We start from the raw sequence: 14,569 nt of genomic DNA on the forward strand, positions 1-14,569 counted from the left end.
ACAACAAAAACATACTTCTCTTTTACAACTTCCCACCCACCCTATAGCAGAAATACTGCTACAGGGCGGCAGGTGTGGGCAAAATCATGTATATATACGTAATTTTGTATTTTCAGGTAGGGGGGGGGGGGGCGGCTGTCAATAACTGGGTCCTGGCCCGTGATTACCAGAAATTAGATTTTTAAATTTTTTTTCTGGACATGTTTAATAGCAAAAATCCCAAAATATTGCTTTTTTTCTGAAAAGTGTCGGCCTTTTTTTTTATAGTGCAAAAAATAAAAAATGTACAAGTGATTAAATTCCACCAAAAGAAAGCTCAATTAGTGGAAAAAAATGGACGTAAATTTAATTTGGGTGCAACGTTGCCTGACCACGCAATTGTCAGTTAAAGTAACGCAGCGCGTAATGCAAAAAATGGCCGGGTCAGGAAGGGGGGGGGGGTAAATCCTCAGGAGGGCAAGTGGTTAAATTTTTTTTTAAGGGGTCAGGTGCCAAACAAGAGAAAGTCAAAGCAAGGGTCTATTTTAGATACATCCAGTAATAACCTGCAGAGATGAGAAGACCCTCCTATTGTGCATCATTACAGTAACCAAATGCATGATGGCATAGCATAGCAACACATTACCCATTACAAAGTAATGATGCATAGTGTAAAATACTGTATAAGTTCAAAGCTAAACTCTAGGCATTCTGCTAAATACACAGATAAAATACATATATAGGAGCTGTGTTAACGGCTAAACTATTTGTATTTCTGGCTACCCATTTCTAAGCTTTACACAGGTCTGCCACACAGCATACCCCTGTCTATCAGAGCTGCAGTTAAGTATCCCTTACAGGTCTTCCCACATCCTCTGACTGGACAGTCAAAGAAAAAACAGCAGACTGATGAGCTAATCATTCTGTCACTGTGTTCATTCCTCCATTTAGCATGCTCAATGTTAGTGCAGCACTGAACTGAATGGCACATTGTGCTACTTTCCCCTTTTCAACTCTAAGTTCTTCTGTACATGGACTGCAAGAGGCTGATACAAGTTGCATTTGGATACATACACTGTTGCATTTGAAAAATACATTTATTAGAGTGTTGCTGAATACAGAGTTGTATTAATTTTCATTTTTTATATCTGCCTATACTCACATAGGCACTATGTTGCGCTACTCCCACAGAAGCCACTGGTAATTGGTACTATCCCCCCCCTTACAGCACTCACGGCCAGGCACACAGTACTTTCTGCATGCTTCCACAGGCTCAATAATAGGTCTAGGGGGTTTTGCTTCTGGTGTTTTATTGGCAACGATGAACTTGGATGAGGATAGAGAGCACCGAATACCCCAAATTAAAGAAACTTGAACAGGTTGAGGACTGCTAAATTTCTGGCTGGGCTTGTCCACTTCTTTACAAAAAAGCAACAAATAGAACTTGTACTCCTTCAGCTGTACCTGTACAACACTGGAATGGTATTGAACCCCTGCCTGACTGTACTGGCACACTTCAGTATGTACTTTACTTTAGAAACAAGTAACCAAAGAATATCTATGCTGCCTGTGATCCTGTCTTCTTCTAGGAACTAAAGCACTAAACAGTCACTCTTGCAGCACTGGGGTTTTGTACTCACTCAACCACAGGATCATCAGTTGCCTCCTTCCGATATCCAACAGGTTCTTTACTTGTAAGGGAGATGCAGAGTCACTCGCCTCCAAGACTACTTTGGCTATCTCCTATAGCTTCCTTTACAACTTTCGTTCCCTGAGCTCCTTCCTGAACACCTGGATTCCTGGAAACTCAAATTCTTCAGGTCTCCCAACTAAGCCTTGTGGAGACCCTCTTTAGCTCTTGGTGGCTCCTTCCCTGGCTTCTGCCCAGGAGGGCAAGGCCCCTCACAACAAGGGTCTCCTCCTGGCTGGATCCTGGAATGCTTCCTTACACCAGCATGCTGCAGACTCCCCTTGCTGCTCAGGATTAGACTACTGAAGGGTTTTCCCCCTACCATCTGGGCAACGACTCCCCAGAGGTTGGTAGAAGTCCCATAAATATTCAAGCTGCAACCTCTGCACTCCCACCCACTATGTTCTGAAAGGTCCTAGGTGGTTCCAGAATACAGAGGGAAGTAGCAGAGCAGCCCTAACCAATGGACCCCTGCTCCTCTGCATGCAGGGCAGCCAATTATATTTACCTAATAACTAGCAAAACTTAGAGGGTGCTACATTTTTGTGTTCCCTTAGCTTCAGAAAACATAGCTACAGCCAGTCAGAGTACTTAAAAGTCAGAACCGTAGACAGAATAGCATAGTTTTGGCAAGTTTCTTTTCTTTAAAGGACTAGTCCATACACTCTTGAAATTATTTATAAATGGAACCTTGTTGGAAGACTCATTCTTTGGTTTCTTATTTGCTTCATATATTCCAACTTTGAGATCTCCCAGTCATATTTCCAGACTTGTCTTCTGTTCACCACAACATTTTGGATTTTCCTGCCCTTCTTAGTGTGGTCCACATACTTTTGCTAGTATAAAATAACTAGAAAATCCACAACAAAAATGGGCTGATATTGGCCACAGCAGGTGTGCACATTCAGGAACTCAAGCCCAGAGATCTCTCTAACAGAGTATCTGGGAGAAATACGAAACTGGCTTATGTAAAAATTTTCAGCATTTACTAGATACTGAAAAATCATATGTAGATGAATTGTCCCTTATATATCACACAATATAAAATAAATACTGCAGCAACAGCTGTTTAGTCAATGTGGAAGAAAGAGTATCAAATATTTTATTTTCTACATTTTACTAGAGGTCAAAAAAACAATCGAATAAAGTCACTGACATTAACAAAACAGCTAAATACAGCATATCGAACCATCTACCATAAAAACATAAAAATACTACTAATAATTGTGTAAACAGCGAGAAAGTGTTTTTCTTGGTGACATAAACAGTGCCAATGTTGGTCTTTATCTGTGTGCTGACAAAAAATAATAACAAGGTTATTAATTAAAGGAAACAACTGCCCTCCTGTGGGACTTCATAGCATGTAACGTAACAGGCTGGCAGATGACAAAACATCAAGAGGAACCCATATAAACGATGACAGGGTCACATATGTTTTATCCCACCTTCCAGCTACCATGCTAACAGCATCTATTATTGTTCCTGAGACTCTAACTTTGTAAGATTTAATCTTATATTTGTCCTTGGTCTATTTTATTCTTAATGGCCTACTATAAACATAATCGGAGAAGAAATATTGTCAGAAAAAAATAATTTAATCTCTAAATCACAATTGTTGCAACAGTCATCATGCCTCCTTGATCATGTCTTCCTCATATGAACTCTATGTTAGCTGGCTGCACCTATTTTGAAGTTTTTTAGAGCAGAACAAACTGGTGGCATGTTGGCTTTTGTCTTTAAAGCAAAATTACAAGTATGGATTTATTTGATAGTTACATTTGATCCAGCTTGGACTGAGCCCAATCCCCCCACCAGTTCCACCTTAAGCCAAACAGAAAACACTTTGCATTCACTGAGAAAAAAGAAATTCAAACTGAAAGTTGGGCTTTAAAGTAAACCTACTTTGGAAGTACAGCCCACGACATGAAGCTTTGGTCAGGGGGACTCCCTGACTTTGAACCATAAAATAAACACACAGGTTAAGGTGAGTAAACATTATGATTGTATTGAGATTAGAATATACAGCGAGCTGACAGTAGATATGCGTAAAAGAAAATAAACACTCTAAAAGGTTCAACAAAGTAAAAAAAACACAGTATCACTTTAAGAACATTCAAATGTTCTGCAGGATCAGAATTTAAACATCAATCCCAGCTTCTGAGATATCTCTCTCCAAGTGAGCTGAAATGAACTATCAAGATGTCAGGCTAACTCACTCTTGATTCTCAGTTGATGGTAACTTGGTTTTTGTTATAGGCAGTAGTGTCCCCTTTTTTATCTCTTTAAAGAATGGTGACAAATCTTCTACACACTTGATGGGGCCCTAGTTGGTACACAGAAAGGTTCAAATTCCTCCTTGGTTAAGAGCAAGATGTTATAACACTGTTCAACAAATTTTTATTTTTTGCCAGTTTTGGAAACAAAAGGATCCATTTCTTAATGAATTTCACATTCTGAGTTCAAATATAACAATGAAATTTGTCAATTGGCTCTAGTTTTTCTGTAAACGGAAAGTTTTCTACTATAGGCGTAATGACTACATAATGCAGAATAATTATATAGATAGATGTCTTTCCACAAATATAAAGCAAGTGATATTGACTACATAACAAAGCCTAAATGGCATAATATATTGCATAGGATTACCAAGAAAAATTATAGCCATAAGCTAAGTTGAATCATTTTAATACTTAGGATTCTCACTAGTTTTGTCTTCAGTTTGTGTCGGTTTTGCTTCTCTTGGCTTTTCTCTTGTATTCGAGGAAAGGGCTATCTCTTACAACTGCACGTGACTACACGCTTCAGGTTCTTCCTCACTTGACTCAACCACGAAGGATTCTGGTGCTTTAGGAATTGGTAGCCCCTCTCCATGAGGAACTGGACGTATTGCCGATAGAATATTTGGATAGTGCACAGATAACTTTTTCTTCTTATTTAGCCATTTTACAATTGGAGGCACCATACAAAAGTAACAATTACTAACATGATCTGTTGGCTCTCTCCAAATCATTGGCACAGCGAAAGGCATAGATGCCTTTTTTCCATTCAACCATTGCTCCAGTGCCGTCCCACAAGAAGTGCAGCATATATGTGGTGCCCAGCTCTTGTCCTGGTCTCCTATCTTGCAGCCAAAATACAAGTTGTAGGCTTTCTTAATCATTCCTGTTATCCTCCTTTTTTGTAAGATAAAAGTTATTTCACCGCAGATATAGCAGAAATTATCTGCTTTATTCACACAAGTTCGAGGCATTACTGAGTAGCCTATATAAGCATAAAATGAAATGTAAAGACGCTGTCGAACTACAATCAGCTACAGATACTGCAGCTTTTATGCAGTGAAGTGATGCAATTAAAGGCTAATATTGCATCATCTCAGTATACATGCAATTTTCTATTGGTCACCAGTATCAATTGCGCAATATGCAGCTGAAGTTGCATCATAATTTTGAATGGCTTACGTCATTAGATGGGTGAATATATCATGGAAACTAGAGCCAATCAACATTTTTTAGGGTCATTTTCGTTTTCAGCACCCCAAAATTATGTAAGATTAGCTAATTTTATGCCCAAAACTTTTTACCTGTTGAACAGTGTAATCAAAGAAAAATCCCCCCTTTAAGTCATGTTGAAACTGGGTAAGGTCCCTTTAACACAAAGGATGAAGGCAATAATTGGCTGAAACTGAGGAAAAGGGCAGAGCAGAGTTCAGCAAAGGTTGAACCTCTAAAGATGGTGAACTAATCTGGTGAATCAAGTTCCTTTGATGCTGCAAGCTTGAGATGAGATACTAGTGTAATCCTGTCTGCATGGGGGGTATGTACTGTAGTCAACGTCCTGTGGTTTCAGGGTTTTAGTGAGATACTAAAGCAGCAGGACCTAATACATAATGGGCATGGCAGTCTGGGTCTCAGTGTGGTGTGAGCTGAACTGAATTGAGCAATTGAAATAAACACAGTCACTTGCAATTTGTGATAATCTGGGTTATGGAACCCTCTCACCCAATTTGTGGCCTTTGCAGCATAAGAAGTAGTCTCAAAATGGGGGGGGCGTGTTCTTTTTGTTCCCTCTGTTGAAAATCAATGCCAATGACAACACTACAATCTGCCTGTCCACAGAATTGACTGTCCTGCTTGTCAGCAATACCAGCAGTCTGCAGTCCTTCTTTCCTCCTCCACAAAATGGCCCGATCCTGCCCGGATCTCCGGAGTCTCGCATGGCCTTCTCCACACACACACCCCTCCTCAGCCTCTCACCATTTAATTCCTTCCTGTAAAGTTTCCCGGCTTCTTAATATATATACTCCTGCCCCTTTGCCAGCTCTTCTGGGAAATGTAGTCTGTTCACTCCTTGTCTGCGTGCAAATGTCCTGCTACCAGCATACAAGTTCAACAAGGCTTTGCTTCAATAGAGTCTGGATAACTGAATAGCAGTTTTTCAGATTTTAGCACTGTTGCACTTTGAATAAAAATTGCGCAGTCATGCAACACTGTACCCAGACTAAGCACCATCAAAAGAAAACTATATTTGTGTGAACAAAATGATTTTTATAAATTTGTTCACACAAATATATCTTTCTTTTGGTGGTATTTGATCACCACTGTGTTTTTTATTTTTTGCTTAGTAAAGAAAACAAGATTAAAAATATTGAAAACAAATTTGTTTTTCTTTGTTTCGGTTATAAAATTTTGGAGATAAATAACCTTTGTTTATAAATTTAGGTCAAAATGTATTCTGCTACATTTCTTTGGTGAAAATAACCCAAATCAGTGTATATTATTTAGTCTGTAGGAAAGTTATAGAGTCCACAAACTATATATATATATATATATACTGTATATATATATATATATATATATATATATATATATGAAATTTGATCAATCCTGCTGTACTGACGGCTGTACTGTACTGATCTCATTTCTTGAGGCCCAAAAATGTCAGGACAGTGCAGCTATCCCCCAAATTACCCCTTTTTGGAAAGTAGACAGTCTAAGGTATTTAGTAAGAGGCATGGTGAGTTTTTTGAAGTTGTAATTTTTGTCATAATTTTGTGGAAAATAAAGAACTTATAAAAAAAAGTTCACAATTTTTTTTTCCATATCATCACCAGTGCAGTACACAGCTATCCAGGGGCGCACTGACAACTCATGGGGCCCCTGGGCAATAGGGGATCATGAGGCCCCTGTGTCCTTGACCAAACTCAAAAAAGCCTATGAAAAAGGTACCAGGGGCATCTCACGGGGCCCCCTACTGAACCCGGGCCCTCGGGCAGTGCCCAAGTTTCCAAATGGTCAGTCTGCCCCTGCAGCCATCATATAATTGCTGTGATGGCAGTCAGGGACATTTACTGGTGACTGTATGTAAAAAAAAAAATATTTTTTCTATTTTTTTTTTACGATTTTTTTTTATAACACATTGTGACTAGAGTAATATAATGTTACCATAGTAATGTTGTACTACTGGTGACAGTACTTTTTTTTATCTTTTTTTATTTTATATTGTACTACTCTGGGGAAGTGATCAGTATTTCTTTTTACACATTATGATTGCTTAGAGCAGTGGTCTCCAAACTACAGCCCAGGGGCTGGATGCAGACATTTGCTAGCCCTTATCCGGCCCTTGGAGCACTTTTTCTTCCACTGACACCAACAAGGGAGCATAATTCCTGCTACTGATATTAACAACAGGCACTATTCCTCCCACTGACACCTACAATGGGACACTATTCCTTCCATATACACCAACAATTGGCCACTATTTCTTTCACTAAAACAAACCATGAGGCTCTATTCCTCCCACTGACACTAACAACGGGGCACCATACTTCCCACTGACACCAATGATGGGCACTATTTCTCCAACTTACACCAAGAATAGGGCACTATTCCTCCCCTAATGCCAAAGATGCATTGTTTACTCTGAATGATGCAGGACAATTTCTACTCCCAATGGCCACAGTCTGGCCCCCCTAAAGTCTGAAAGCCAGTAAACTGGCCCTTTGTGTAGAAAGTTTGGAGACCCCTGGCTTAAAGCAAATAATTTCATTGCTATAAGAAAGCATTTACCTGAATGACATCGATTAATTCAGTTTTTTTGTGATTGGCCACAGCTAATCACATAACACATGATGGGCTGTGATTGACCCGGTCTGTACCATGTGATCACTGTAACCAATCACAGCTAGGAACACAATTGTATACAATGGATGACATGAAAGGAAGCCATCCATTGTTTACAATTGTCATGTGACCTGCTGTGATTGGTCACAGCAATCACATAGTATCAGCAATGGGCTGGTACACAGATTAGACATGGGCTGTGTCTGATGGACACCAGCCAGTGACAGATCTCCCCGCAACGCGCCTTTTGAGCGTACACAATGCAGCAATCCAGGAGGATGTTATATGATGTTCACCCAGATCGAGGGAAGGCCCACCCGGCCGTCATTTTACTATAGGCTGGTGGGAACTGATGAATTAACATCCAGCAGCCAGTATTAGTGCAGTGATATGGTACTGTGACTGAATACCTTCTTCTGAAAATGGTTGTTATATTGCTTTCTGAGTTGCTGCCCTACCTGGAAGTATGCACACAAGGAAAGTCAGAAGTCCTTATCTGCATACTAAGCTCTGGGTTAGTGACTGTAACTAGTAACAGGGTCAGCGTCATAGCCAGGTAACTAGCATTTGTAGAATACGTTACCTCGGATATTATTAACTTTAAGGTCCTCTGCAAAGAAGACTATTAATACCTCTCCAGCAGGTGGCAAATCAAAACTCACCCCTCTTTACCAGCTTCAAGTGAAAAATCGTCAGAATCTGAAACACTTTAGAGTCTCTAAAGAGGCACAGCACTGCAGACGCTACCTGTCTTGAGACATGATCTGCGTAATTGAAAGTTCACAAATGGGTTTTTAGAAAGGATTAGTCATTGTAATGAGTCATCTAATTCTTTCAGCTTGAGCTACAGAATTTGGTAAACAACTGACTGTTTTCATCAAAGTTGCTAGGAGAGCCTGTGAGCATGTGAAAAGGAGCCAAGAGATCTACCTGATAGTTAAAAATAAAAACCATACAAATACAAATATCCCCATTTATTTGCCTTCATTTTTTATTATTATTCCTGCTCATAATAATTAAAGAAAGAAAATATCTCCAAATCCGCTTTGCATTCTCAACAAAATGTTTGCTGCAAACATACACTTTAACTATAGACATTAGATGATCATCACCAGGAATGAGGATGGCAAACATCAGAGTTAAAAGTAGAGTTTGAAACATTTAATTGCCACCACAGCCCTGTTCTTTTCTTTTCAGCTCTGACAGGTTGTAATAGGTTGTTTGTACGCCCTAGGGATTAGGAAGCAGTGTAAAAGGCCATTATAACTAACGAATTCATTTGGGATAAGGGAAAAAGCTAGAAAAGACCAAACTGTATTATACTTAAACACTAATGCCTGACTTTCTATTTAACTCATACAAACTTTTTTTTTTTGGTTGGCGTACAATGATACAGAAAATTACCTAACCAGAGTTTTGAACGTTTCTTAAGTTTTCAGTGGTCGACAGTTTTTGTTCACCCAGTTTTTTACTGCATTATACTAGAACATGACTTAAATTATTGGGTCAGTGTCTGAGATATCTCAGCTATGGGCTTGACAGCTTTCAGGCTTGTAAAGATATTGTTTGTTTAATCCAAACCACCTGATGGTATAGAAGGAGCCCTGCACAGTTATGTGTTCAGAGCTATGGATACTATGACAGCCATTTGAAATTCCTCTTTCTCTGAGATGACTAAAATTAGCAGAAATCTAATACGATTATTGCACTTTGCATAACATTGCTGTACTTTGCTAAAAAACCCAGTCTGTTGAAGAAGCAGACTATTAAATTTAAAGGGAAGCCTGTTAAAATTATTAAATATATATTAAAAAAAAATTGTTTTACTGCAGTCTGTGCGATGGAGAAGCAGCTATATAAAGTTAAGGGTATGACACCCTACAAATGTGTATTTGTGCTCACCTACTCAACTACAGGTCAATAGATAGTGGGAAATGTGTTCCACAGGGGTTTCAGAGAGTCTTTGAAGGACAAAGGTACAGTGTCTCTGGAAAGGGAATCCCCTGACCCCCATATACTTTTCTATGTGCGCTCCTGTACAGTTCCTTGCTCATCTGCGGCCAGAGCCACACTATCTTACTACCTATTAATGTTCTTTGCGGTATAAGCAAGGAAAATTAAAAACCTCTGTAGTGTATTAATTTGCTTTTACTAAACAAAAATGCTGTATGTACAAACTTTTACAATTTTAGAAACACAATACAAGACTGACACTATCATTTGAGAAGAGCACATCCTCACAATCGCAGTTGTGGGGCATGACAATGACACATACCCTAGCTTTACTAACAGGTTTACAGTTCTTCTTTTTCCTTAAGGCATTAATTGGTTTGGTCATGAGGGTTGCACACTGCTCTTCAAAATCATCAGTCTGAACATACACACTCCAAAGCGACTGCTAGCTGGTCTTTGTTTACCTTAGTTTCTGCCAATGCCTTCTCCCTCCTTTATAATTCAGTATAGAAAGCATGAAGGAAGTACCAACCAACTTGGGATGCTGTCTTCTCTGCTTTACTTAAAGTTTACAAATTATCTGAGACTTTATCAGCCCAAGTTTTATTCAAGGGAGAAGCATACTTTACACATTCCTTAACAAGATCTTAGCACTCATTTTTTCTCTGGCTCAGGTAGGCAGGTTGCACATCTTCTCCTGGACACTGGAAACCTCTGCAGCCTTGCTTTTCCTAAACAGCTTATGGAGCATTTTTTTTAGCACAAGCAACAAAACACACCACAGAAAACATGTCTGCTTCAGTTGAATGGTCATAGAAATCCCGGATGAGCTCCCAACTCTTTTGCTTTGCATCGTTTAGGTTGTTTACTTTATGTGCAAGAAAGCTTAGAAACCTCTGTAGTGTATTAATGTGCTATTACTAAACAAAAAAATGCTGTACATACAAAGTATTACAGATATAGGAATACAATACAAGGCTGACAGATATACATACAACAAGCAACTTTCTAGTGAATAAGCATGAACTATGATTTGTATACAGTAGGAATACACTAAAAGCTGATTCACACATGTACAGTGCAGATTGAATCTCAGGTTCCAGAGCTAATTGATACAGTAGTTATTCAGCAGTTCATGTCAGGTTTACATCAGGTTCAGGACAGGATTAGCTCTCAGGATTATCCTGTTCACACATATGCGGTTTAGAAACGGTTCCTATAGAAGTCAATAGCCGGTAATGCACACTTGAACCAAGCCACACTGCTCAGAAATCGTATATGACTCAAGCCACACTGAATCTGCACTGAATCCGCACTGCCAGTGCACCAGATATATGTGAACAGACACCATAGGAAGCAATGTTTTTTCATGTCATTGTATGTGGTTCAAACTGCATTCAATCCGCATATATATGAACCGACGCTTAATGTTACTTAGCTCAGGCTATAGCAGCTTCATTCAGAGGTGAGTGGGCGGAAGGAGTGCTATGACAGATCTATCCTGTGTGCGTTTGGGGATGGACCATCAGCAATGGGGGTTAGTAGAAGGTCCATGTGGAGGTGGTGTCAAAGTCCATCTGTAGTGAGGGGCTTATAGTAGTATGGACTTGTCTGAGGAGGCAGCCAGCTGTAAGAGCTTGTAGATACTCCTAATGCAGGTAGAGAAGAGAGACAGCAGCGCCACACTAAGTGTAGACTGTTAAAATAAGGCAGATTTAATGGTAAAATTGCACTGAGCGGCCTGACGAAGGAGTGAGCATGCTCCAAACGTGTGCCATCTAGGAAACCCAGTGCATGTGGAGACATCATCCCCATGAGCCTCCCTGCACCCCTCTGCTACTCCCCAAGCCCTGGACACCACCGGAGCGGCTGGAAAACACCCAGAGTGTAGTCAAAGGACCTGATGCTCTCAATGGACCTCCATTACTTGACAAGCCTACCTGTTACCTACCTATGTGAGTGCAATTTTACCATCATATCTGCCTGATTTTAACCATCTACACTTAGAGTGGCACTGCTGTCTCTCTTCTCTATAGCAGCTCAGCTTCATGATCCCTATAGGCAGCCAGGACCTCCAGCTATTTCAGGTGATTGCAGAAACCAGATGCTAGCATCATCCATGTGCAGTTTCTTCTGGCACAGACCTTCCTTGTTGTTATGCCATCTTGGAGTCCCCCTTACAGCTTATGTTTTTGGTCTTTCATTTAGAAAGTTTGGGTAGACAATACCACATGGGTGTGGCCCTTTTCGCACTATTAAGTTTGTATTGGCAAACATTTCCCACCTCAACCTCTAAATGGCATTGTTGTATCATACATGTCAAAAAGTCAAGCTGTTGTTGACATTACTTACATAGCTGTTTGACAGTCCATGACACCTGTAAAAACAATAGAAGAAGCTAAAAATGTTTACCTTTCCTAATTGAGTGTATCAGCACAGCTAGTGCAAACATTCTAAGGACATCTGTTTTGATAAGTATCCACTCAAACGTGTTAAGAAAACCTGAACAAAATACAACTAGATTAATATATTAAACTCAATAAACCTGGCACTTCCAAGTATGGAGGAGCATATGCCTGCTCCCCTGAGAATTGCCATATGGCTAGGGGAGAGATGTAACCCTTCCCGTGGTCCTAGACACAGCTGATTTCATCATTAGCTGCATGGGCCCAATAGCTGCAAGGGAGTGCAGGTAAGGTAAGTATATGGGAGTTAGGAATGCCCTATCTAGAAACACCATCATTCTGCCCTAAATGTAAGAGTCAGCTTAAATCCAAAACTTTTTCTTTTGAACAGAGCCAGGAATAACGGTTACCAGTACAAATGTTAAGCAATATTCATTTTAAAAAAACAAAAGTTTAAAAAAAAAAAACTTTTTTACTCTCACTAGTGCCTCCTTCAGGAGTACAGACAGGTGAACCAGCTACATCACTAACTTAGTCTCAAAATACCAACCAGAACATTCTCTTTGTTCCTCCTAAGACCACCTGCATGACTTCTCCTGAGCATCTCTGATCCTAAGTAACTCCATACGCCAGTCTGTCTGGCTATCTCCTACTCTCTCTACTTTCAGGTGATCCCTGAAAACCCTTCTCTTCAGAGAAGCCTATCCCACCACCACCTAACAACTTTATTTCCACTTTCTCCATCAGCTCATTCCCCACAGGTATTACTTTTTGTATAACTTTACCCTCCCTTTTAGATTGTAGACTCTAATGAGCAGGGCCCTCTGATTTCTCCTGTATTGAATTGTATTGTCACTGTAGTGTCTGCCCTCATGTTGTAAAGTGCTGCACAAACTGTTGGCACTATATAAATCCTAAAATTGTGGAAAGTGAAGCGAGCACTAGAAACATGAAATAAAATAAAAGCAGCTGAACACACTAAAAGGTAAACCATTTGCCTTCAAAGTGATCTAAAGTTGTGTTGGTGCAGCGCTAAAACAATATACAGAAAAAAACCCAATTCAAATGACATAAACGCACAAAAGAAGATAAAATGCGTTTTGCTCATAAAACATACTTGCACAGTAATTATAAACTCATTATGCAAATGTCCACAATAAACGCATAACCATACAATGCGTAAGGATCATAAAAAAAAGTCAATAAAATCTTAAAATAAGTTCTGCTCTCCAAGTGACTTCAGTAAAATTCCAGGGTGCTTATTCTCCTTAGGTGGGTGTGCCGATAAATATATACAAAATGCGCACTCACCAGATGCGCTAATAAAAAGCGCGTTGTATCATATAATCCTGGTCATTCACGGGTCCCTTAGGCGCTTATTTCTGCCAGGTTACCGAATCTTTTCAGTAACCTCCAGTGAGGGTCCCAGTGCCTTGGAAGAGGCTGAACTATCTGTATTGGCTATCATATCCTGGTACTTAAAGGAGGCCATCTACCCCCAGGCTACATCCCTGGTTTTAAGATTTTATTTACTTTTTTATGATCCTCACGCATTGTATGGTTATGCGTTTATTGTGGACATTTGCACCTTCATTCACTTATATATCTGTTAGACCGTAATGAGTTTATAATTACTGTGCAAGTATGTTTTATGCGCAAAACGCATTTTATCTTCTTTTGTGCGTTTATGTCATTTGAATTGGGTTTTTTTCTGTATATTGTTTTAGCGCTGCACCAACACAACTTTAGATCACTATATAAATCCTGAATAATAATAATGAAATGTCCATACAACCTAAGTGATGTAAGCTATCAAAGGAAGACATTCCCACTCTTCAAAAGAAGACTCAGGACTAGGTGTGTCATGTAGAGTGGGATAAGTAAAGGGGGCTTTCAAATTAGGATTTTTTTTTTTAATGGTGTTTTGTTTTTTACTCACAATACTACAGTAATTTTAGTAATGATCATATGTAGCCTATTAATTCATGTGTGATTTTAATAATAGTTAAACATTAATGCCTAATGCTCATGCTTCACTAAAATATACATTCAAAGCTACCAAGATCAGATTCTTTTAGCCTGTTCTTTTTTTCTTCAAGTTTCTGAAGTATTGCAGTTCCTTGCACTGCTAACCTTTGGTTAATTTACACTTGTAGCTTGGTTAGGTTCCTTTCTTTGGTGTATTTCTTCCGTCTGTACAATTTCTTCCACTGTTGACTTTCAGTAAAACTCAATTATTTTATTGTCTTTGGTCAATACTTGGGTTAATATTAGGAAGACACGTCAGTATATATCCATTTTCCAGGTCGAGAAAGTTTTCCTTTTGCTGAAAAAAATAAATCCTCCATGGGCTGTGGACTTGCCAAACTGGCAAGCTGTGCAAAGTTGTTTTATAGGGAGTCTGTTAAGAATTAACCATTTGC

The sequence above is a fragment of the Staurois parvus genome, unplaced genomic scaffold (assembly GCF_062004578.1).
Source record: "Staurois parvus isolate SC_StPar_1 unplaced genomic scaffold, SC_StPar_1.0 ptg000006l, whole genome shotgun sequence".
Lineage (NCBI taxonomy): Eukaryota > Metazoa > Chordata > Amphibia > Anura > Ranidae > Staurois > Staurois parvus.